The sequence below is a fragment of the Meriones unguiculatus genome (genome assembly GCF_030254825.1).
Source record: "Meriones unguiculatus strain TT.TT164.6M chromosome 13 unlocalized genomic scaffold, Bangor_MerUng_6.1 Chr13_unordered_Scaffold_34, whole genome shotgun sequence".
Classification (NCBI taxonomy): Eukaryota; Metazoa; Chordata; class Mammalia; order Rodentia; family Muridae; genus Meriones; species Meriones unguiculatus.
The window spans coordinates 14,731,602-14,753,015 of NW_026843646.1; the positions used below are offsets into that span (position 1 = coordinate 14,731,602).

General features: G+C 43.4%; 1 pseudogene; it reads left to right on the top strand.

The window, feature by feature from the left end:
* The window catches only part of LOC132650925 (grainyhead-like protein 2 homolog), a 59,401-nt pseudogene that overhangs the window by 19,363 nt on the left and 18,624 nt on the right, over positions 1 to 21,414 (top strand).

Sequence of the window (21,414 nt, forward strand, 5' to 3'; positions counted from 1 at the left end):
CCGAACAGAGGACCCAGAAATAAACCCACACACTTATGGACACCTGATCTTTGACAAAGACGCCAAAACCATACAATGGAAAAAAGATAGCATCTTCAACAAATGGTGCTGGTCTAACTGGATGTCTACATGTAGAAAAATGAAAATAGATCCATACTTGTCACCCTGCACAAAACTGAAGTCCAAGTGGATCAAAGACCTCAACATAAAACCAGACACATTAAATCAGCTTGAAAAAAAAGTGGGAAATACCCTAGAACTCATTGGTACAGGGGAAAACTTCCTGAACAGAACACCAACAGCACAGGCTCTAAGAGCAACAACCAATAAATGGGACCTCATGAAACTGAAAATCTTCTGTAAAGCAAAGGACACCGTCATCAAAACAAAGCGACCACCTACAGATTGGGAAAGAATCTTCACCAACCCTTTATCTGACAGAGGACTCATATCCAGTATATATAAAGAACTAAAGAAGCTGAAAAGCAGCAAACCAAGTAATCCACTTAAAAAATGGGGAACAGAGCTAAACAGAGAATTCTCTGTAGAGGAATACCGAATGGCAGAGAAGCACTTAAAGAAATGCTCAACCTCATTAGCCATTAGGGAAATGCAAATCAAAACAACCCTGAGATTTCACCTTACACCCATGAGAATGGCCAAGATCAAAAACTCAAGTGACAACACATGCTGGAGAGGTTGTGGAGAAAGGGGAACCCTTCTCCACTGCTGGTGGGAATGTAAACTTGTACAACCACTCTGGAAATCAATCTGGCGCTTTCTCAGACAAGTAGGAATAGCGCTTCCTCAAGATCCAGCCATACCACTACTGGGCATATATCCAAAAGAGGCTCAAGTACACAAAAAGGACATTTGCTCAACCATGTTTGTAGCAGCTTTATTTGTAATAGCCAGAAGCTGGAAACAACCCAGATGCCCCTCAACTGAAGAATGGATGCAGAAATTGTGGTACATCTACACAATGGAATATTACTCAGCAATGAAAAATAAGGAAATTATGAAATTTGCAGGTAAATGGTGGGATCTGGAAAGGATCATCCTGAGTGAGTTGTCTCAGAAGCAAAAAGACACACATGGTATATACTCACTCATATAGACATACAACATAGGACAAACCCACTAAAACCTGTGCATCTAAAGAAACTAAGCAAGAGAGAGGACCCTAACTAAAACGTCCAAACCCCATCCAGAAAGGCAAAGAGGATGGACATCAGAAGAAGAAGAAAACAGGAAACAACCTAGGAACCTACCACAGAGGGCCTCTGAAAACCTCTGCCCTTCGGACTATCAAAGCAGATGCTGAGCCTGATGGGCAACTGTTGAGCAGAGTGAACGGAATTTTAGGTAAGAACTGGGAAATAGTAAGAGCTGGAGAGGACAGGGTCTCCACAAGGAGAGCAACAGAACAAGAAAATTTGAACATAGGGAACTTCCCAGAGACTCATACTCCAACCAAGGACTATTCATGGAGATAACCTAGAACCCCTGCACAGATGTAGCCCAGGGCAGTTCAGAGTCCAATTGGGTTACATAGTAATGTGAAGAGGGACTGCCTCTGACATAATCTGATTGGCCTGCTCTTTGATCACCTCCCTCTGGGGGGGGAGCAGCCTTACCAGGCCACAGTAGAGGACAATACAGCCACTTTTGATGTGAACTGACAGACTAAGATCAGAAAGGAAAGGAGAACCTCCCCTATTAGTGGACTTGGGGAGTGGCATGCAAGCAGAGGGAGGAGGGAGGGTGGGATTGGGATGGGAGGAGGGAGGGGCTTATGGGGGGATGCAGAATGAATAAAGTGTAATTGATGAAAAATTTAAGAAAAAAGGGAAAAAATAATTTAAGAACCTTAAATGACTTTCAAAATTGGAGGAAAACATGGAGTTAGTCAATTGGCATGGAGCACATCTCGCCCCTGGGGGCAATGGTCTCCTGAACCTACTCAGACCTCAGACACCACCACTGCTAGTTGTAGAACTGACACAGGATGTTCCAACGAGGGGTTAAGGCTTCTCATAATATTTCCTATAAGCCCACACCTGTTTGTCTATATCCCCCATTTTTATTCATTATTAGCCAGATAGAGCCAAGTAATTGTGGTAATCATACTTGCTTTTTTGCCCAATGCTGGAATGCTAGGAAAGTTAGGTATGCCCTGGTTACTCGCATGCCTCACTGGGTGCCTATGCCCATTGATGCCCCTCACGCTATGACTCTCTTCAGACAGAAAAGGGATCTTGGAACTACAGCCACCATTGTTACTACCATCTCATTGGCGGCTGTTGGAGCTACCACCAGGGCATTAGCCATGAGTCATACTGGGCAGACTGCTCAGACCCTGAATAATCATTTAGCCAATGTAGCTCATGCCTTAGTTGTACATAAAGGAATTAATGCTAAACTAAAAGGAAGCTTGATGGTGTTCAATCAGAGGATTGACCTCTTGCAGGAGCAAATTGATACCCTATGGCAAATTGCTCAACCTGGCTGTCAATGAAAGTATGCTGGACTTTGTGTCACTAGCATACAACATGAGAATTTTTCCTGCGCTGCAAATCTGTCTAAACAATTGTCGAGCTATATTTTAGGTAATTGGACTGGAGAATTCGATACTACGATGGAGCAGCTGAGAGTGGCCATTGTCACAGTAAATTCTACCGGAGTGGACGCAGGACTAGCCACAGGATTATCAACATGGATTGCTGCAGCCATGAATCATCTGAAGGAATGGGCGGGCATGGGAGTGTTAGCAGGCCTTCTGGTGTTGGTCTCCTTGGTTTGCCTGTGGTATATATGCAAGATTAGAGTCTCACAACAGTGTGATGCAGCCATGATCATTCAGGCCTTTACAGCCATTGAAGCAGGACATTCTCCCCAAGCATGGTTGGATACCATAAAAAGCTAAAATGATACGCTCAGGATGCGAGGCTAAGCACTGCACTCAGGGTCAGCCGCTTCGGACCCAGAGAAGAGCATGTCTGATTGCATGCGGGTTGATGCCCCAGGTCCCGCCTCTGAGAAAAAGGTATCGGACGGTCTGATGCTCTTTGGGTGGATGACACCTAAATGAACATCTGTACAAAGTCCCAATTTATTTCTAATATCAGAGATCAGACCTCTACTCTTGCCTGATGCGTCTAAAACAAAAAGGGGGAACTGTAGAGAGCTTCGGAATGCTATGCCTTAAAGATGGAGCTGGTTTCCGCCTTCCACCTTCCCGATGGTGAGTGCTCTCTGTCACGAACAACTCCACATTTGGCTAAGGCCGAGGATCTGGCTTGCTTCCATGTATGTGGACCTATCTGCATTGCCCCCGTGGCACGCCTGGGTTGGCTACCCAGAGGCTATTTAAGCTGTGGGCTGGCTTTCCCCGGGGTCCGAGGATTGTTCAATGTTCCTGAATAAACTGCATTGAAAAAAAAAAAATAATGAGATCATGGGTTGGCTCTGAAGCTCCCTGCTGTGTTTATTTTAATAAACTGTCTTATTTGCCTGGTGTGTAGCTGGGGTTGAGACCTCAGCAAAGTCACTTTTATGTTCGAAGCCACAAAAGGGGAATTGTCACTCACATGTAACAAATGATTTTATTTTTAAAAAAGTCACATGCTTTAGACTGCTTTTTCTGGGGAAGGTGTCTAAAAAATTATCTGCTTCACTCTGAACATGTGAGGAAATTGAAATGGTGTCTATTATTTGCCTGACTGCACAAGATTTAATTAGTCTTCCTGAAGAAGGAAAAGTGTGCTTCTAGAATTAGAGGAATCCACCTGAGGTTTGGGAAGGATGTAAGCAGAGGCCGCACAATTGTGTGTAACTCAGGGACAGGTCAGCTATGTACCGGGTCCATCTGCTCTTTGCATAGCCTGAGCTCCTGTTGAAGCTAGAAATAACTTTCTGTGCTTGACATTTAGATGAACATTCAGGGGGTGAAATCATGCTTTGTCTTCAGCTCTGCAACACATTTACATTGGGTTCTTTGTAGGTCAACTTAGGGGAAAGTTGCTCTTGTGTTTGCCTGCTGCTGGTGGAGCTGTGGGACATGGTTGGGTTTGCCAAAAGAAGCAAATGCTTATCAGCTCCTCCGCCAAGGTTTCAGTTAACAGCCTTCTGTGCAGCCCCACCCCCACTTCCGTTAAAGTTCAACCATTTGGATTTTGAGTGTGGCACAGCCAGGCTGTGATTGATGCCATCAGACCCTGAAACTGCTTTCCAGGAGGTGGCCAGGAGAAGGAAGCGCTGCTGAGCCCAGCACAGCACCCTGCATGCTGGGCTGACCCGAGAGATGCCAGCACAGAAGGCAGGCTCCTGAGGTTTACCTTTTATGGGATCAGGCTGCCTTGAGTCTGAGCCACTCTGGGCCTTCTGTGGAGACCTTTCTCTTTTAAGAGCATTAAATCTAAATATCTCCCTGTTGAACTCTATTGGCTCTTAAGGACCTTGTGTAAAGGGTGATTGACTTTTATGGCTTCTCCAAGGATGACTGAGTCTATTTATTGCCAGTGAGCATCCGTTATCTCATTGGCTCTAGATGACTAGGCTACTTAAGTGGTCCTTGTAAATAGTCATGATCTGTTGCTCTAGCTCTCTTAGGTCAGACTTGGAGATGACAGACCATAATTAGTTTTTCTTCCTAGCTATCATTGACCCTCAGTGAATGACATGCAAATTAGCAAGCCAGTCATGTAGGAAATATCCACCAGAACATTGTCTTCTCTTCTACTAGGCAGACCTATAGATGGAGTCTGGAGTGATGGTGGATTACATCAGGGAGATCTTTGTGAAATGCAGGGCCAGAATTAGGGACAACCACTAATTCAGCAGAGTGAGCATTTTGTTTGCTGATACAAAACTGCATTCTGGCCTAGATCATCCCATTGGCAGCAATAGAACAAGTCAAGTGTGCCTAGAAAAGGATGCCTCCTTCCTGACCATCACATCAGTGGTCACGTTGCTACTGTAATCTTTAAGACACCAGCACGTATCTCTCACCCCATCTCACCCCTGCCTTCTGTGGTTGCAGGGCACAGAGCTTGCATATTTGTGTTGCTGCAGCCTCAGGAAACTTAAGATATTTGAAAACATTTGCTGCTTAAGTGAATGTTAAATAAAATTTCTCTGTCATTTAGGGACTCTCCAAGGTAGCATTTTCTGTTACTGTGACTGTTATGGACAGAATATTTCTACCCTGGAAGTTTGGAAGATGCATCCTGCCTGCCATAGTCTTCATTACTCAGGCATTTGCATCTTCAGTGGATCTCACCCCCCTGCCCCCAGGCTTCTTTAGATTCTGTGAGGCCCCTGCTCAAATCTAGAGTATCTGTGGCTTATGTTTCACTAGTTTCCTCCAGGCTGAGGACTTTGTTCTGCGGGACCTCTGCTCACACCTCTCTTGTACTCGACCACTGTATGATGGTCATTGCTGAGCACTGGTTGCATTCTCCTCGAATTGTTAGCTTCTGTCTCTTTCTAAGATCCTACACCATTTAATGCATTGTGTGCTTCACTGTGTGCTTCCATGGATACTTATAGACTGAATAAATGAATGAAAAGAATGAATGAGTGAAATGAATGTATATATTTAAAAGTATCTTTTCTTTATTTTTATAATATATAACATGATATTACAGGGTATATAAAGAGCAAAGTAGGGAAATTAAACTATGTATTATACAGTTATTCTTTCCCTTCCTGTGCGCACGCACCTATGCCTGTGTCTGTGTACAAAGCCGCTAAAATTTATTGTACACCATGCCTGTAATTCCAGCTCTAGAGAGCCTTCATCAGGAGGATCACCACAAGTTTAATACTAGCCTGGGCTAAAGAGGGAGCTTCAAGTTTCAGGTGACCTTGAGCTGCCAAGGGGACCCTGTCTCAAAGACAAACAGATGGGAAAACATTTCTTTAACACAAATCCAATGTCTCTCAGAGTACCCACACATTAGATCTCTAGACGTACAGTGAGACAGAGTACCTTTAGTATTTGTTTTCGGGTTTTGGCTAGAAAGGTGGGAGCTAGTGGCACAGCTGGCAAAGTTGTTGTAATTAGCACATCATTGAAACTTGTCAAATGTCCTTAGACACCCCTGATGGGCATAAGGAGGAGCTCACAGGTAAAAGGATGTGTGAAGAGGTGAAGCACTGACAATTAGATGCCTGGTGGTGTAAATTACTAAAAGTCTACAGGGTATCAAACAGATCAGCCCGGTACCTAGGAAGAACTCTGTGGCCTTCATTTTCCTTCAGGGCAACTCTAGGCACTTTCACAGAGGCACAAAGGTTTTGACATCCATCAAAAGCCCACTTTTGATGGGATAACACTTTTGAAACTTTGTGTTACACATAATAATATATGTCCCGGTCCACCCCTGTCCCTGCTACCCTTCCTCCTAGTTCTTGTCAGTGTTCTTTGCTCATTCCAATAAAAATCGCTATTACATAGTGTCTATATTAGTTTGTGTCACAATGACCAGAGCACCTGTTAGAAACAGCTTAGTGGAAGAAAGGTGTTTTGTTTTTCTTTCTTTTCCCAGAGTTTCAGAAGGTCCCAGTGCATTGTGGGTGGGAGGCATCATGGTAGGAGTGTGTGGCAGAGGCTGTTCAGATCAAGGTGGACCAGAAGGCAGAGAGCATGCCAAGAGCCAGGGGCTGGCTATATAACATAGGACCCAGAGACAGAGTTCCCAGCCAGGCCACTTCCTAAAGCTTTCATAGCCTCTAACAGTACTCATCTCTAGGGGAATTGTAGATGCAAACTATGAAAATGCCATCTTTTGGCTGTGACCCACCATTATGTAGAACAGGGTCATTTTTAGCTCATTTACACTCATCCTCTGTCTTTACCAATCCTTTACAGTGAAACTTGTTTTTTATTCTGTTAATCAAATAGAACTCTCAAAAACTGATTAGAGTTTCTGTCCTGTTGGCATCATGTCATTTCTATTGTATATTTTTTGTTTGTTTGTTTGTTTGTTTTTTAGCTTGAAGGTTTTAAAAGTTTTTCTATTGCATTTCCTGATGCCACATGTTATAAGATGAGGATTTAGTTTGTTCAGAATCTTGCTATAATTCCGAGGTTGCACTGGTCCTCATGATCCTCCTGACTCAGCTCCCTGACTGCTGGATTACAGGTGTGTGCCACCACTTCCTGTTAACAGGAGGAGGTTTATGCTGTTATTTAATCCCTCCTGTTTCGTTTCTTGCCTTTGCCAGCTCCTCTTCTTCACTAACGTGGAGTAGGTTAGCATTTAGATTTTCTTTTTCAGGGAGAGGGCTTGCAGGCACTTTAATGGGACCATTGAACATGGCAAGTATTGAGTGACATGTATGAGGCCCCTTAGCTGGTTAATGCTACCAGAGGCTGAAGTCGGGGCTTTTGCCTTGCAATCTAGTGGGATTCCTGTAAATTCAGTTATCTAATGCTTAGTGAGTTCTTTTCTAGGCATTGTATTAGGTGCCAGGTCATATTAAATAATAAGAAATTATTCCAGACAGACCTCACGCTCCACAGTCAAGGAAGGAAGTTTTACAAAACATAACTGGGTTTCAATGCTATTCTATTAAAAAAGAATAGTTATCTCATTATTATTATTTTTTATCCTGCAGGTCAGAGGTTAGGGAAAGTTATAACTAGAAGTGTCAACTTCTTAGATTAATTGACTAATTTAGTATGTGGCTGTGCCTGAGTGTATGTATGTGTGCCACGTGCATCCAGGAGCATAGAGAAGCCAGAAGATGGTGTCAGATCCCCTGGAACTGGAGTTACAACAGTTGTGCACCACCGTGTGGGTCCTGGAAATCAAACCCTAGTCCTCTGCAAGAGTAGCAAGTGCTCTTAACTGCTGACACATTTCTGTAGCCCCAGAAGTGGCGATTTTAATATACCAAGAAAATAACATAGTTAACTCATTTATAGTGATGTTCTTTCTAGACAGTCATTTAAATTGTCTATTTCAAGTTCAAATATCAAAGCAAATTGTTTAGAAGTTTACAGCCATATAATGTTTTGTGCATCTGGCAGGATTCTATGGGAGAGTATTGAACAGTTATCAGTTGTCCTTATAGGTTTGTGTAGGATTTTCACTTCACATGCCTGCCTGCCTCCCTCTTTGAAGGTCCTCTGCATGGCAGTTTGTGAACTTTCTTCTTTTGCTGCCTCCTTCAGCTTTTCATCACAGTGAATTGCTTGAGTACAGATTTCTCCTCCCAGAAGGGCGTGAAAGGACTTCCTTTGATGATTCAGATTGACACATACAGTTACAATAACCGCAGCAATAAACCCGTCCACAGAGTGTACCGCCAGATCAAGGTCTTCTGTGACAAGGTGAGTAAAGACAAATTTGTCAGAAAGGTTCTGTTATGGCTAGATGTTCTTTTTAATGACATTTCTCCCTTGTCGCTGTTCTCGGCCAACCACAGAGACATGGCAGTCTTTTATTCTCAAGTCCTGTTAGATATTTAGGGAGTCACCAATCCATCCACTGTACTTTGTCTTGGCTCTTGCTGTTTTCAGTATTTTTACCATTAATTTAATGACTGGCATTGCCCTGGGGCTTAGTTCTTTCAGGCTGATAAAACAAAATACCTGAGGCTAGGTGGTGTGAGCAATAGAAATGTACTCTCTACGGAAACCTCAGCGCTATGAGTTCTGTCCCTGTGAGCGACTTCCTGGCTGCCGGTAGGCATGTTCTTTCCTTGTGCTCACATGGAAGAAAAAGAGAAGAGCTCTCCTGTGTCTTTTCACGGGACACTGTCACATCAGGGATCAGCCTCATCACCTCACCAGCGTTAAGGGCTTCGCTTCAGCACATGGCGGGTGAAGTGTGGGAACCTTCAGTTTGTAGCATACTGTGCTTTGGTCCGAGCGTGCAGCTGAGATGACAGATCTGGAATATCCGCTGGGTGTAGACACTACTGTAGAACACACATTGCAATCTTGGCCATTTGTTGAGTTGCATGGGGCCTCACCTAGAACTTTCAGGACTAGAAACCTTGCCTACAAAATAAGTTCATCATTTTTACACAGCACACAGTGCTTTCGTCTCCATGATTGCTACTATAAACTTTAACAGAATAGTTAGAATAAGAAAGCTTCAACCCTGAAGGTCAGGTACAAGAGATGGTCACAGGTGTGAGCACGTGTCCTGATCATTTGACAGCCTGTGTGAGGTCAGCCTCTGTGAGGGCAAGTAACGGAGCCTAAGGCACTCATTGGAAAGCACCAAGGGGCCTTCTGAGGACAGGGTGTGAGGTGGGCTGGGGGAAAAAATTCTAAAGACCCTAGCTGGCTGGTGTGTGCAAAGGGACTGACATTGCTATGTTGTTTTTCATGAGAAGTTACAATGTAAAGCCCTGATCTAGGGGGAAAACCCTGTTCTGGGCAAAACTGGTAAGAGTAAAATCAGCTGCTGGAATGGGCAAACAGGTGGCCAGGAAAGAAAAGCACAAAAGAAAATTAAGATAGGAAGGGACACTCTCCTGGTTAGTTTTTGCCACACAGCTGGAGAGTTTTCTCGTAAGAGAAGGGCCACCGAGAAAATTCCTCTAGCAGATTGGCATGTGTGTAAGTCTATGGAGCATTTTCTTGATTGATGGGTGATGTGGAAGGGCTTATCTTACTAAGGGCTTAGCTTGCTAGCCCTGGGCAGGAGATCCTGGGTATATAAGAAAGCAAACTGAGCAAATCTTGAAGAGCAAGCCAGTACGAGACATTTCTTCATGGTCTCTGATTCTGTTCCTGCCTCCAGGTTCCTGCCTTGAGTTTTTCTCCCTCAGTGATGGCCTGCACCTGTAAGAAGAAGTAAGCCCTTTGCTCTCCAGGTTGCTTTTGCCGTGGTCTTTATTGTAACAATAGAAAGCACACAGAAATATCTTTATTTTCTCCTGATATAGTATTACTGTTGAAATTTTTGATGATAAAAATATCCCTATTCACTTCTAATTATTTATTTTCCTTTAATTAAATGCCCAAAGAATAGTTTTCATCTTTTCAAAGTCTATACTCTGTATTTATATACAGAGTAGGCCATCTTATAAAACAAAAGACTAGGGGCTGGCTCAGTCCTAAAGAACACTTGCTGCTCTTGAAAAGGACTCGGATTCAGTTTCCAGTAACTGACAGCTTTACAGCCATTGGCAACTCCAGTTCCAAGGGATCTGGTACCCTCTTCTGGCCTCTGTGGGCACCAGGCACTCATGTGGTGCATGTACACACATGCAAACAAAACACTCCCCAAAATAAAATGAATACACCTTAAAGCAACAATAACAGTGCGCTTCTTTGTATTACTGTGTGAACATTTAAGAAGAGGGATTGTAGGTTACAAGCCTCAGGGGAGAACTGTCCTGGCTTCTCATGTTGCCCAACGTGACTCAGAAAATAGCCCCCCCCAAAAAAAAACTGCATTTCATTAAAAACAAGATTAAGGTCAGACCAACTTCCTTATGAACAGTGAATGAACATCATGAAGCTACTACCACCCAGCAGATGAAAAATAGCCCAATATCTCAAAGTGAGTAACAGGAAGCTTGAAAACCATGTATATGAAGAATAGACCTATGCTTGAGCTCAGGCAAGAACTTGCAATAGAAGCAGAAGTATTCCATAATGTACGAGAAGCAGCTAGCAGCTAGGCCAGTCATAAGGAGGTGCAGGTGGGAAAACAGCGCAGAATAGAAGGAAATTATGAAAGAGAGGAGTGAACATACCACAGACAAGAGCTAGAGATGGCCGAATATTTGTAGAACAGTGGTCATTGAGAAGAACAAACCAAGAAAAAAAAAACAACAAACTCCCAAGCAACAGAATACAACAAATGCAAAAATGGTACATCAGAACCATGGGAGAGTGTTTATACCGTGCTGGGGGAACTGGCTCAGGAAAACAATATGAAGCAACAGCTATCAGATGGGCAGAGTGGCACACACCTTTTAACCCAGCACTAGGGAGGCAGAGGCAGGTGTGTGTCTGTAAGTTTGACCAGCCGTGTCTATGTAGTGTGTTCCAAGACAGCCAGTGAGACTCTGTCTCAGGGGGTTAAAAAAAGAAAGCATAGCTATCAGACTTTGAAAAGATGAAAACTATTCTTTGGGCATTTAATTAAAGGAAAATACATAATTAGAAGTGAATAGGGATATTTTTATCATCAAAAATTTCAACAGTAATACTATATCAGGAGAAAATAGTTATCTGAATAGAATAAAGTAAACCAAGGACTTTTTTTCGACCCAATTAACTCCAATGTAAAGAATATAGAAAAACAGAAACTTCAAATAAAACCTAAACTACAATATAACATCCCAATTCTGGTGAATATTGCTTCTCCGTAAATCTAGTAGAGAATAAACTCTAGACATGGAATGTGAAAGCACAGGTGATATGCTGATGGAGGGCACACAGTTATCTGTAAATTGGTGAGTGATGGGGGAGAGTGCAGACATGTAGCCATCAGTGTGGCCATAGGATGACTACTGAAAAGCTCAATAAACTGCAGGGAAATGGCTCAGTGGATAAGAGTACTTTTCATGTAAGCACAAGGCCCTAAATTTGAATCCTTACCACTAGTATAAAAATCTGGGTGTATTGCATGTTCCTGTAACATTGGGATTGTTTCTGAGGCATGTGGGTGTCCAGCCACTCACTGTAGCTTAAATGGCAAACTTTACGTTCAATGAGAGACCTGTCTCAAGGCAATAAGTCAGGGCATAATAGAGGAGGACATTCCAAATGCTTCTCTGGCCTCAGAACACACTGAAGGACACTTGCACACAACACACATACATACAAGTGAGGTAACAAAGACGGTGTAATCTCACTGGCTGCTTATAGGTATGCACTGGTGACTACTTCAGATTAGATGATGGAGAAGAGAAATGAAAAGAGGCCCGTAGCTAATTCCATGCTACCCTTCATTCTTAAAGCTACACCAGTCTGTTTTAAATTGCCTGTTATAGCAATGAAATAGCACAGGGAGGAATGCGTCCCTGTGAGCCGAGAGAAGTGACAGCAGAGAGGAAATGGTTAAGAGAAGATAATAAAAGCCACTGGAATTGCACTGTAGGCACAGCTGTATAGCCCTTATAGAACCGAGGGACAGTTAGGTAGCCTCCAGAGCCCAGAGGCCATTTGACGCAACACTCAGTGAGTACATACACATGGGTCAAAGGCACTTGGCTGGACTCACGCAGCAGAGGAGCTGGGTCCAGACATAGATCTGTCTCAGTTCAGACTCCTTGAATCAATAACTAACTTTATACACTGAATGTGAGAGTGACTACTGATCATTCAAAAAACCCAAAACTAAACAAACACACACACAAAACCCCAAACTTGTAGGGAGGAGAGTATTGCACTGTGGCTGTGAGCCTATGTCCTAGAGGAAAAGAGGCTTTAAGGGATAAAATGGGCTCATTATACCAGTTGTTTGCCAATTGAAAAAAAAAACAAACCTATTTTCATTCAGTTATTTTTCCTTTCAGTGAGAAAGGATGAGAAGGGGAATGTGTACGTTCCCTACCTGCCCCAAAGCTTTGTTGTTGAAGTCACATGGCGGGGCCTTAGGCTAGGAAAAGGTGGTTGGAAAAACCATTTACTTGTATGGCTATGATTTTAAACATTGAAAACCCAGAATGGATCACTCTCGTGTACGCTTTGCCAATAAGAAAGGTCACATTCCTAATAGTTCCTGTTTTAAATGCCCTAATGAAGCATGATGGATTGGCATTTTTTTCAAGCAGTGAGTGATGACATAGGTTTCTGTATATTGCAGTGTTAAGGAGTGGGGAATGTCAAGAAACTCACATGAAGAAGAGTCTTAGGACCTTGCGGATGGGTTAACTGTAATTGCATCAGCTGCATCAAATTTGCCCTCTTAAATGAAATGGACTTCTTCCCTAAGTGTAGAAGTAATGTTTTCTGGAAGTTTTGGCGACAAGTACTCCTAGGAAATAAAGTGATGCAAGATCTTGGTGGAGGCAGATCTGTCTGTACTGAATGTGTAGTGCTTTTTTGGGTCTTACTGAAATCACAGCTTTATTTAGAAATGAGAATGACAGTTCCCCAAGAGTGTATAATGTGTTTCTAGTTCCTGAAAACTATACTGCACATATATAATTTTTTTCCAAAAATACGCTTAATTCATTTTATGATCTTGTATAAAACCCCATATGTGGTAGCCACAGCTGGAGCCTAGGTCCTCTGAACTCTGGTGAGGGTTTTCTCAAGGTGGTCCATGAATTCCTGATGAGGTTATTTGATGAACACAGTCTTTCCCAGAGGTTCCAGGATCAAGAAGCTGTAGGACTTGGAGATGGCATGAAAGGTGGCCTTGATGGAGTTGCCCAGGGTGGCAGTGCAGCCCTGTCTGATGTTGGCGGTCATTAATACTGGCCATACTTAGCAGCTTTCTGGACACAGGAGCAGAGATGATGCTAGTGCCTCTCGGTTGGGGGGGACTCAGCAGTGTGGAACCACAGCTTCCTGTCACTCTGCATGGAACAATGTGGGGCTTGCCAATCTTGTTCCCCAACTAGCCTTTCCATACAGAAAGAGTGGAAAGCTTGTCCAAGATGATAGCCCCTCGGGTTTTGATTGGCTATATCCTTGGACCACTTAATACCAGGGCCAACATAACTATTCTAGTCCCCAATAGCAACTAAAGCCTTGAACTGGGTCCTCATTGCAGCATCTACCCTGGCACGATCTTCAGAATCTCATCTTTTGGGGATGCTCTCAGGAAAAAGCTGATGGTCTAGGATTCCTTAATGGGTGGGGAATTGTCTCCAGGAACTCGATTTTCAAGTCCTTGACCAGGTGGCCCAGCTTGGTGACAGGGATCCACTCCTTGTCTTTGGCTTTACCTCCAGAAGCCTCACAGCATCTATTATAACCTCAGTCCCCAAGGCTACTGCCAAGTCCTCTGCAGAAGCTGTTGTGGCCTTCCAAGCCTGGACCAGAGGTATTCTGCACCATCCGCTGTTTGCTGTTTTCCTGAAGAGGAGGATGATATAGATAATTCTTAAACAATTCTTTCTTGGCTATTCTCAGAAATAGCACAAATAAAACCATTCTTTAAAAGTAAAATTTCTTGGGCTGTACCCATTTTTATTGGTTACTTTTCTCGTGCTAAGATAAAATGCCATATGGGTCCAGAGGGTTGAGTTTATCATGGCAGGTGAGGCATAGCAGTGTGAAAGTGAGCATGAAAGTAGGAGCAAGAAGATGAGATGCAGGCATAGTGCAGAGAGAGAAAGTGGAGTAAGGTTTTAAACTCTCTTAAGCCCTCCCCCAGTGATGCACTTTCTCCAATGAGCCTGCCACCTTCCCAGGCATCACCACCAACTGGGGACCAAGTGTTTGCATACCAGGCTCTGGAGAATGTTCTCATTCAGGTCATTGCACTATCTGTCTGAGTTAGCCGTCTAGCACTGGGATAAAGCCCATGACCAAAAGCAGCAGGTGGGAGAGTGGGCTTGTTTCGTCTTATTCTTCCAGGGCACATCACAGAGTGAAGGCAGGGAAGGAGCTCACAGCAGGAACCTGGAGGCAGGAACTGAGGCAGTGGTTATGGAGGAGAGCTGCTTACTGACTTGCCCTGCTCCTGCACACCCCCTCTCCCCGGCTTGCTCAGCTTGCTTTCTTAGATCCAGGAGCCTGTGCCACGGCCAACACCACTGCCAGCAGGCTGGGCCTTTTCTCATCCATCAAGAAAATGCTCCACAGGCATTTTCTCAGTTGAGATTCTCTCCTATGACCTTAGCTTGTGTCAAGTTGATCAACAAACAAATAAAACAAAACAAAAACACAACAAACTAACCAGGGCAATATTCAGCATGATGAGTGTTTTTCACATGACACTAATACTTAAAAAGAACACAAAATTTGACAATGAAAAAATAATTTGTATAATTTGGGATGTGTCTTGAGTGAACTATAATTTATAGGGGTAGATAATACATATTTGTATGGAATACTGAATTACACATAGCTTCCAACACATGGCAAAGTGCTCTGTATGCATCTAAGAAAAAATGTTGCCATTTCCCACTCCAAACTTGAAGTTGGTTTGAGCAAGGTGTTATTGGGGGCATTTAGAATTGATTTCTCTTTGTTTAAACACAAAGGCTCTACAAAAATCTGGGTTTTTGATGAGTTTTTTTGTAGCCGGTGTATCTATATTTCTCTATGTTGTCCCTCTTGCTGTGGATTTCCATGACCTGTAAGTATCAATGACACCTCAAAATTTAATGTAAAATAGCATAAGAACTGCTAGTTCTTTGGTAGTTTTTGGTATGAAAGGTGCATTGTGATTGTCTGAGTCTCATCTATGGAAAACAGCAGTGGCCCATCCTTCAAGAACTCCCTCCAAAGCCATGGTGCTCTTGCTGAACCCAAGTCCCCACTGTATCCTAGTCTTGTCTGGCTTTCTGCTCTGAGTCAGTAAGACCAGTAAGAGTCAGTGTGACCAAAAGTGTATTTGGTTTGTCTGAAGGGTGCAGGTTACTGGGTGCTTTATGTGGTGTGTGTCACTGTTTCCTAAACAGACTGTTAACATGGACCTAGGAAGCAGGTTTGGCTTGGTGTCCTGTGAATGCCACCTGTGTAGGGCATTGTGAATTCATGGTCTACTTGAATTCTGCTGAAGCCAGAATGGAGGAAGCTGTGCTGGATGCCTTTCTGGGATCAGGAGAGGAAAATAGGTTAAGAAATGGCCCAAAAGAAATATGAACAGCAAATGATGCTGACACCAGGGGCAGCTGATCAGGTAGTGGAGCAGGAGAAGGCCTTGAATTTGGCTAATAAGAAGTCAAATTACAAAGAACAGGAGCACAGAAGTGAGTGAATGCATGTTTCTCCTACGTGGTAGAGTGAGCACCATCTCCAAGCATACAGGGAAATACGATAATTTCATGTGCAGAGTGATCCCACATCTTTGTGTGGCTACAAAAACGCCCCCTTTATTTCTTCCTGTGATGATTTTTTGAAAAAATTCATAACCATAGGCAGAGGAAAACTTGCCCTGGGAAGTGGCACTTGCCTGAAAGCTGTCTGTGCCTAGGAGCGGACGCCATGGGCCAGTGCTTAGGCTGTTCTATTAATAGCACTGAGCTACCCAGCAGGTGACACTGGGCCAGAGAACTCAGCCTGTTCTTTCCCCATGGATTCAAAAGCCAAGTTCATGGAGTAGGCATGAGACAGGAAGAGGCAGCAATCCGATGAGCTGGCCTTACAGGTCAGAATGTAGCATGAAGATCTGTGAGTGTTCTCATTTCGCTGAGGCAGGAGGCTTCCTGGCTTCCTCTTCCCATCTTCACGCTGTGTGTGAGAGAGAGAAAGAAAATGAGAATATTCTTTTATGCTCTGAAAACATACCTTGCTTGGTCTCTGTTTTCCCCATCAGGGAGCAGAAAGAAAAATCCGAGATGAAGAGAGAAAGCAGAATAGGAAGAAAGGGAAGGGCCAGGCCTCCCAAACCCAGTGCAACAACTGTAAGTCAACCCCTCCCCAATGCTGATGGTAGCCAGCAGGGTCCTTTGAAGAGACAGAAGAAGCTGGCTACAGGGGAAGGTACGAAGGCTCCAGGTGTGGCCTGCTTTGCCCCTACAGTGCAGACAGGGGCAGCGTTGATATGGAAAGCAAACAGAAGTCCTCCGCGGTACACACAGGACAGCTGGAAGTGGAGGAGCCTTCCACCCTCATTGTACTTCCCAGAATCCCATGCTCTTTTTGTTTATTTGGGCCTGGGGAAGGGCATTTGAAGCATAATCTAGGCTGCTGGGAAAGCTTTGGGGGAGGATCATGGACTTGGCTGACAGTGTTCATGTGTGCATAGCCCTGTTCTGTGGTTGTTGTGGTTTCGTGCAGCCTCTGACGGGAAGCTGGCTGCCATACCTTTACAGAAGAAAAGTGACATCACGTACTTCAAAACCATGCCTGACCTGCACTCGCAGCCCGTGCTCTTCATACCAGATGTTCACTTTGCCAACCTGCAGAGGACTGGACAGGTACTACTTTTGCTCACAGCCTCCTACTGCCCTCCTCAGGGTGTGCTGGTGTGTACGCAGAACAGGCCACAAAAATAAACTCAAGCAGCAGGGGAATGGCAACACAAAAAGTAGGTTTTTACAGAAAACATTGTCTTGGGAGGAAAGACTGGCATGCTAAGGCAAAGAAAGGTGTGAGCTGTTATTAGAACATTGTTGACAACAGGACAGGAGAAAGCTCCTCATCTGCCTGTTCAAGTTGTGGTGTCTGTGAAGCAGACTCCGTCAGTGCACATATCGCCACCTAGTGGTGAGAGGTAAAACTGTTTCATACATTTCATACATACATTTGCCCAGAGGAGAGAAATTAAGATCTTGTCAACAATTTTTTCCTTAGCAAATTAGTAGTTCTCATTGAGTGGATAAATCATTAGTCATCTGAAGGAAAAAGAGTGTTAGATCTTCCTTCAAAAACACAATAGCCAAGTCCTATGGTTATATCTACAAATGAAATGAAGGATTGGAAATCAAATAAATATTCAATAATTAAATCATTATGACAGCTTAGTTTTGTGGAAGATTATGCAGACACTGAAATTTCATGATGAAAACTATGCATCCACAGGAGAATTAATTATGATTTTGTTCAATAAAAACTAAAAGTAGGGTACTGGTGTGCTGGGTCTAGCACTCCAGTGCTGACGGAGCTGAACTGGACCTTGCTCACGGTTTTTCCTGTGCTAACTGAAGACCGGTCCTCTATAAGGGAAGGTTTCCAGAGTTCTCGGGTGATGCTGATGTTATTTCCTTTACTCTTTAAGGTTACTTCTCCCAAGGGAGAAATGAAAACTGGAGAAGAAAGAGAAGATGTTTCTTAGCATCAGCCCGAGTTTGTTTTGGCCATACTAATTGGGACTTTAATTTTGCCTCGTTTTGTTTTCTTTTGAATCCAGAATCCTTAGCTGAAAGGATTGTTTTGAGAAATAGGAGCATTATGACAAACTCAAGTCCCCTCGCATTCTAAGTGCTGGGACTTGACATCAGCCTGATTTCTCAATCTTGCAGCTTCTCCTTTTTCTGGAGAATGTTTTATATAGTGACAAGGCAGCTGTACAACCAGAGGATCATGGTGTGTGGGGGGGGTTGCATGTGTGCATATGCATGAGTGTGTGTGTTTATTTGTTTCTCGGTTCATGATATAATATGATAATAAATATATTCATACTTTTTGCATGGAGTACATTTCTACTAAAATTCATTTTAACATTTCTATCTTGTCTTATTACATAGGAACCAATATATAAGAGGAAAGAATATGAATATTGTATCTTGTCCAGAAAAGACAGCCAGCAAGGCTGTGTGTGTGAGAGAGAGATGGTTGCCTGCATGTGCCACCACTGTCTGGCACTGTCTGCAGGATGCTTCAGTTTCTCTAATTCTGATTGTGCTTGCCACTGCTCGTTCCTAATGACACTTGTCCTTGGAGAGCTTCCTTTTGCCACATGACCTTTAGAGCATGAAGAGAGTTAATGAATGAAAAACTGAAATAAAAAGAGGAGGATGTGGCTACCCTTAAAGTGTGGAGATTTTTATTGTATATGTAAAGGACAAAGCAGGCAGAGGGAGGAGTCCAGGCTGAACACGGCCAGCTGACTAAACGGGTGAGGAGAGAGAAGTAAGAGAGAAGCCAAGAGCTGCCACCAGGTTCAAGAGGCAAAGAAAGCCAAAATGGCTGAGTTACATGCTGTTGGAACAGGAAGTCCAGCCAAGAGAGGAGTGTAGAGGAGGGGTTGGGGTGAGGTATGCTGAGAGGAGCCACAAGTCCTGAGGGATGCTGGCCCTATTTGATATGTGAAATAGGCATCCCAGTTAAATATTTGTCCACCAGTTTCTTTGCTGACAGTTTACCCTTACATTTCTGTGGTGATGGGAAACCAGGGTAAGCCCGCTTTGATGAACAAACACGCGGGAGCCAGCACAGCCTTTCTAAAGAATGTGTTTAGATCTTACCAACAGATTTTCTTATTGTCAGGAGCAGCATTTGGCAGAGAGCCAGAGTAACCTGATCAGATCAGACCAGCTTAAGCTAGAAATAGTCACATTTCTGAATTTACTTTATAAAATCTAACACACACACCATTGCTAATCAAATGTATCTTTTTTCCTCTTCACAGATAGTTTGTACAGTCAGACAACTCATTCAGATTTCTGTTTTATGCTGTCTGACATGAGCCTCTTGTTTTCCCCACAGGTGTATTACAACACAGATGACGAACGAGAAGGGTAAGAGCAGTCCTTCATTCTAAGCACATAATGTTTGTTTGTGGGGTGGCAATGCACCTTCCCAGCCTGGGCCGCCCTGGGCAGGAGATGGGACCTTCCCGTGTGCTGTGACCTAGAATGGAGAGAGGGGCAACAGGTGGTCACCTTTTCCTGCAAGCCCATCTTCTGTACCTTCCCTTTCTCCCTGTGATCTGCCTTTGACTAAATGGTAATTTTGCAAATGTGGCCCATCCCTTCTAGTGCACTGTTTGTTGAAATCTTTCTGATAGCTCTTGCTTCCCATCGTTTCATCTCAGCACAAGATCTGGTTGAGAGTGTAAAAGCCTTTCCTGCTTTCAAAACTGCCCGAGACACAAACAGCTCCTGAAGCCTTACTCAAGGTGTTGAATGGGGCCTGAGTAGGTTGAGAACCTGTTCACTGCCCTGTGGGTTTGGGGTAGGAAGTTGTCTTCTGTATCTTCCAGATGTGTCTCTCTGGCCCCATCTTTGCAGAGAATATATGCCCACCTATAAATGTTTAGGGGCAGCTAACTCTTCAGTGTAGTTTCTTTCCTTAACTCATTTTATATACTCAGAAGCTTGCAGGTATGAAAGGGCTGTTTTAAGGTCACGAGATGACTCTTCTAGGACACAGTGACGTTGGTAGCACATTCTCACAGGGTAGGTGTTGAGCTAGCTGCCTTCTATTTGAATATTGCCAGTGACGAATGCTCTCTGCATATGAGGAAGCTCATTATATTATTTCTAAGAGCTGGGTGGTTTCAGCTTTTAGAGTTTAAAGGAGGAAAACTGTACTTTGGCTTATTCTTTTGGAACAACATAGGGCAGAGGCAGGGGCAGACGCCAGAGCTGTTCCTCTGTGGCCTCTGCCAGTTAGAGAATGTCATTTAGGCTTCCAGTCTCTTGAATGACACTGCCTATGTTTAGTATGATCTTCTCTGGTTAATTAATTCTTTTTGGAAACATCCTGACAAACATACCCAAGAGTGTGTTTTACAAATCTTCTTAGGGTCTCTCATTTCATATTGGTTAACAGTTGAGATTATCATAGCACGTTCTCTCTGATAACAGTGTTCAACTTCTGTCCATTCACTCCTGCTCTGCTCTCTGGATAAGCCTTTTCCACCCTCAACATTCAAACTTCTGTTCTTTCCTGAAACTGTTCTTAGTTACAATATAATTTTATCTTTTAATATCTTAATTTCTCTCATGGGAGACTACTAAATTTATACAACAACAGCAAAAAAAAGAGCATTTTGCCTCTGTGTGGGTTTGTGTACCAGTTACATGCCTATTGCCCATGAAGGCCAGAAAATGGCATTGAATCCCTGGAACTGGAGTTACAGGTGATTATGAACTGTGCTATGGATGCTGGGAATTAAACCCAGGTCCTCTGGAAGAGCAGCCAGTGCTTTTAACCTCATAGTTCTCCAGCCTGACCACTAAGTTGGTTTTGTTTTGTTTTTATTTGCTTTTGTTTTCTGAATACATGTGTTTAGAACCTCCTGAATTGCAGATTATGTTGGGAACTCTCTTATAAGCTCAATGCTATATTTTTCTCTTAAAGCAGGCTAAAACCACATTCATTCCTTAATACGTATTTTATGCTTATTGTTTGCATTAGTTGTGTATACCTAACATCCCAAGATAAATTTCCTACAAACCATAGTCAAACTTTTCCATTCCTATGTAAGACACTTCATAATTGGTGAAGGAAGTATAGCTGATATTGCTGGCTTTATTCCTGAAGCAGAAGTTTTCAAGTGACAGACCAAGGGCCAGATCTTCTTTTGGTGGTGGTGGGGGTGGGCAGGGTCTCAGTCTGTAGCCCTAGCTGCCTGGAACACAGCATGTAGGCCAGGCTGGCCTTGAGCTCACAGAGATCTTCCTCCTGAGTGCTGGGATTAAAGGTGTGTACGCCACACAGCCTCAATCACCCATTTTGAATGGTCTACAGACTAAGATAGTTTCAATAGTTTAAAAACCTCCAGTGAAGACTGGCATTACATTATCGGTGATATGAAGTACACCTGAGCCTCTGCAAGGAATGTTTTTCTTGGAACACAGCTGTATTAGTTCCTTCATGTGTTCTCTATGGTTTCTTTGGTGATACAGCAGCAGAATTGAGTGTTA